Source organism: Euleptes europaea, chromosome 5 (genome assembly GCF_029931775.1).
Source record: "Euleptes europaea isolate rEulEur1 chromosome 5, rEulEur1.hap1, whole genome shotgun sequence".
Classification (NCBI taxonomy): Eukaryota; Metazoa; Chordata; class Lepidosauria; order Squamata; family Sphaerodactylidae; genus Euleptes; species Euleptes europaea.
This window is the reverse complement of record NC_079316.1, coordinates 82754731-82759941: the sequence shown is the minus strand read 5'-3', so window position 1 is coordinate 82759941 and position 5211 is coordinate 82754731.

Below are 5211 nucleotides of genomic sequence, written 5' to 3'. Positions count from 1 at the left end.
GAAGGGGAGAAGGAAGCAGGAAAAGGGGAGCGGCTATGGGGGTGTCCAGGAAAGGGGAAGAGGATATAGTGGGGGAGCAGAAATTAGATGACTCCCACAAGTTCTTGTGGGTTCCCACTTGTGATCTGTGAATTCACAACTTTCTTGTCCACCTTTACTGAATATATAGTGTTCACATATTGCATTTATGGTAGGTTCAGAATGCTTTTGCAGTGCTTCTAATTACCTGGGCTATTTCCTTTCAGCTGATGGTATATTTAAATGTGGCTGGAGCAAATGGACATTCCCATTCACAGATAACGGTGCTGCAAACCTCTTGTTTTGTCTTTGCCAAGTTATCCAATTTCATAATTCTCTCACTATGCCCTGTAAAACATCCAGCTATTGAGGATCTCACTACTCATGTACATAGGTTCAGAAAGTAATATCAGGTTGGCTTCCCTTAGCAAATATATCTGATCTACTAATCAGTTTGTTCCTCTTGAAAGCAGTACTGCTTTCTGAAAAGCACTTTTGACTTTTGCACCATATGGCAATAGTGCTTATTCAAAGAATACAGAGGCTCAGTGACTCAGTGACTCAGGCTTTATTGCTAAAGCTACAGGAAACTTGAGCTGCTATTCTGACTTCTCCATTAGCTTTCTAAACCACATCCCGTTCCAGTTTCTTCTACAAGTGAAATAAAGCATTTGTTGGCGCTCCCCCTTTTGCTCAGGAGGGTTATCTCTCATTTACGTGAGTCGCCCTGAGGCCGACTGCTGGGGAGGGTGGGTTATAAATTTAAACATACGAACAAATAAAAGTGGCTTCACCAAAATGAACAGCAAATATTTGTGTGTGTGTGTGTAAAGTGCCATCAAGTCGCAGCCGACTTATGGCGACCCCTTTTGTGGGGTTTTCATGGCAAGAGACTAACAGAGGTGGTTTGCCAGTGCCTTCCTCGGCACAGCAACCCTGGTATTCTTTGGTGGTCTCCCATCCAAATACTAACCAGGGCTGACCCTGCTTAGCTTCTGAGATCCGACGAGATCAGGCTAGCCTGGGCTATCCAGGGCAGGGCAACAATTTACTCCCTGCTAAATGGGCAGTGCAGACGGTATTGAAGTAGTACTTTACTGCTAGCATAAACTACTGCTATATGAGAGGACAAATGTGAACACTTGTTAATACTGAACAATGAATAGGGTTGCCAGGTCCCTCTTCGCCACCGGCAGGAGGTTTTTGGGGTGGAGCCTGAAAAGGGCAGGGTTTGGGGATGGGGGGGGACTTCAATGCCATAGAGTCCAACCGCCAAAGCAGCCATTTTCTCCAGGTGAACTGATCTCTATCAGCTGGAGATCAGTTGTAATAGTGGGAGACCTCCAGCTACTACCTGGAGGTTAGCAACCCTAACACTGAACATTCTTTGGATCGCAGTCTCAATTTTGAAAACAAAGCCATCAATTACACCAAATCTAAAAACTGATTGACTTTTGAAGAATATAACTGAAACATTTCAATATTTGGTCACCTTTCTGGGAAAAGCAGGAAATCTTCTATTTATAACATATATAAAAATATCAGTACCTAGCTTGTTAAATTATCTGAGAAGCTTCTAAGAAGTTATCCTTTGTATTATTTCCCAAGCAAGAACTTAGCTTCTATGTAGACCTGTACTCACATGGTTATATTACAAGAATGTACTCTTGTAAGCAACTGCACATATTAATTGGGTCACAATAAATGTCACTGAGACTCAAGAACACTAAGTAGCTTTCCTCTGAATTAAAAACATGAGGCCAAATTAGAAACTGAAACAAAACAGAAGCTTACAATTACACATGTGGTTCAATTAAAGTTGTCACCTATACCTATGTCATGCCTTTGCGCAACTAATACCTTGAAGTACCAGAACTGGTTTTGCCACTACTGTATTTTTCAAACCAAGATTTCATCTCTACCAGCCTTCCAGTTATTAAACTGCTATAGATGTTTGGTGTTTTCAGAATGAAAGTTCTGAGAAATGCCAGCCTTCCAAAATCATATCCCCATGGTTTATAAAATGTAGGCACAGTTAAACCTGATTCAGTATTTAAAATATCTAAAATAAGATTAACCACATTATAAAATGTAAATCTCCAGCAGAGCTTCTTTGCAAATTAATCAGTTATCTATTGTTGTTTCCAGAGTTAAGACCATAAAAATACAAAATGGAAAACTTTTTTTATGGCTATCGCAAACAAGAGCAGCTTGTGTGCAACATATGTGACGATTGACTGTATTTGCATTCTTCTTCCAAGTTTATCTTCCATTTGATTGTCCAGTTTTTCTTCTTTGTGCATATCAGGGCCGGATCTACATATTTTTGAAGGGGGGCAAAAGTACAAAATGATGCCCCCTATATATTATATACATATTTTTCTTTGTATCTACATATATAATCAACATATATAATATACATATACAATCAACAACTCTTTTAAATGATACAATAAATTGTGTTGACCTCTGTGAACCGTTAATAAATAATTACAGTTTTACATTATCTCCTCTATTATCTATGACATTTGTCAAAAGTGTAAGCTGATAGCGTTCAGAGAGAAAAAGGTTCAGAGGCTGGAGGATCAGATTGCTACTCTTCATGAGATCAATGGTGGAGATAATTTAATTCACAGCAGCCATGAGGCCCTGCATAGGGATGGAGAGACCAGTCAGAGGGACAACAGAATGGATGACTTAATATTAACTGACAGGCTAGAGCTGGTAGATGGCTAGGGTTGCCAGGTCCCTTCTTGCAACCAGCAGGAGGTTTTGGGGGTGGAACTTGAGGAGGGCAGAGTTTGGAGAGGGGAGGGACTTCAATGCCAGAGTCCAATAGGCATCGTCTTTCAGAGTGATGTGCTCTCCTACAAGAGATTAAGGCAAGCAAGAAAAATAAGGACTCTTATGTGATACCATTTTTGGATCATTATATGGACTCTCTGATGTTACACTGAGAGTATTATGTCTATAGTTTGTTAAGTGTAGCATGTTAATTTGATTTTTGGTAAGTAACACACACCTTTGCCATTCTGTGTCGACTTTGCTTCAGAGCATCCTATTTTGCACACAGAGGTGTCAAGTTTCTCTCACTAGCTAGAGGTTGGCAACCCTATGGGTGAAGGTAGTGGGGATGTCAGGGGAAGTGACCTTTTGCTAGAATTCCTTTTGCTGTCGGTAGTCAAGGGAGTTCATACCCAGACATATATGTTAGATTTTAGGAAGACAGGCTTTAATGAACTCAGAGGCACGATGAGAGTCATTCCTTGGCAAGAATATTGGAAGGGAAAGGAGCAAGTGAAGGGTGGGCTCTCCTAAAACAAGAACTCTTGCCAGCTCAAGCTGTCAGTATTCCCGTAAGAAGGAAATGTGGTAGAGAATTCACTACAATTGAACTTTTCTTGCTTTTTTTCTGCAAATACTCTTCTGCAAAACTTTAGTGCATTTCTCACTAAAGCTGTGGATCAGTTTTAGTTTGAACAGGGCAGGGTAGGTCTTAGTGTGGTGTTTGTGGTTTGTGTATTTAACCTTTACATTTTACTAAGTGATTATTCTGTACATCTTTTTGGGATATGTATCTACTCATGAACTTGTGTTGGGGCATGCGTTTATATCTCAGCATTAAGTGAACTGCGCAAGTTATGTTAAAAAAGAGAGTGTTTTGGTCCAGGGTTAATTGCATAGTTGGGATGAGTCCTTTAAAAGCTGCTTCCTGTTATTAAACTTTTCTGCTTGCTAAGCACCAATGGACATTTCTGTGGTAATATGCAGGGCACATGCTAATTCTTATAAAGTAATGCATCCCCTGGGTTCTGGTAACATAAGAAGCTCATCTAACTCTTTAGAATCATTTAAGGCTTTTGGCATTTATTTAATTCATTTGAATCCAACCCTTCCTCCAAGAAACTCGGATCAGCGTAGAAGGGTTTCCTCCATTTTATCCTCACAACAGCCCTGAAAGGTTGGTTGGGCAGTAAGAGAATGACTCGAAGGTCACCCAGTGAGTTTCATGTTGAGTAGTTTTGAACCTGGGGCTCTCCAGACCCTAGTCCAACATTCTGAGTACTATGCCCTCCAAGCGGGGATGTGAAATTGACATGTATCCATCCCTTTTAGGGCGCTACCTTCATCTGACCTATTTGCTTCCAACCGGACTTCCCAAAAAGCTGTGGTTAGCATAAAGAAGCATTGTTTCATTTTAGCCTCATTCACAACAACCCTGTGTTGTAGACTGAGAGTGATTTGTGCAAAACCAGTTTAGGGTCTCTTTAAACATGAATTTTCCATACCCCAACCCAACCGGCTAGCTGTCAAGAACCCAGTTGAGCTTTAAAAAAACAAACCCTAGCTTTTTTTCCACTCCCGCGTGCTACGGCAGCTCACCTGGGACTTGCCCCCCACCCCAATGGACGGCCCAGACTCAATTCCACTTTCTTCCCGGGTTCCTCTGCACCAAATGTGCCACAGCCAAGCAAGGCTCTGGCGATGAGCATGGCCTGACAGAGTACGCTGCACCTGGCTGGGCTCGCCCTACTACTAGACAGTGGGCAGTTCTGGTGAGTGAGAGGTTCCAGGGCTCTGCTTCTCCTTTTTGTCGGGTGGGAGGATGGGCCAGGGGAGCCTCTTCAGCTCACGCTCTTTGCGCGACCTGGGCCAGCGAGTGTGCAGCCTCTAGACTCTGCTCCTAGCAGCTTGTGTACTGCCCCATCACCTGCGTGAGGCAGAGAGGCAGCGACTCCCCCTCCCCAGCTGAGGTAGCACAGTGCGGCCCGGGGCCGGTGTTCTCCTTCGTCCTCTCCCCCAGATCCGACCCTCCATGCTCAACAGTCGGGCAGGCAGTTGCAGCCGCTGACCTGGCTGCCGCCGCCTCCTCTCTGCCCACGCCCGGGGCAACTGCTCCTTCTGCCCCCCTAGATCTGGTCCAGGTGCATATAGGTCATTTCTGATAATTATATTCATTCTCTCACCCCTTGGACTAGATTTACTGAACGTAACTTCTCCACGTTTTAGAAGAAGAGGGATCCTTTCCCTTCCCTTCGAACCTTATTACCAACAAACTATTTGTTTAAAGACACACACACCCTGCCTTCTTTCTATCAGGAAGAACAAAAAACTTCAATAGGACAGTTATCAAAATTAACCTTAGCAAAATATTATTTGTACACAAAGGGTGGGGGCCTCTTAAACCCGGTG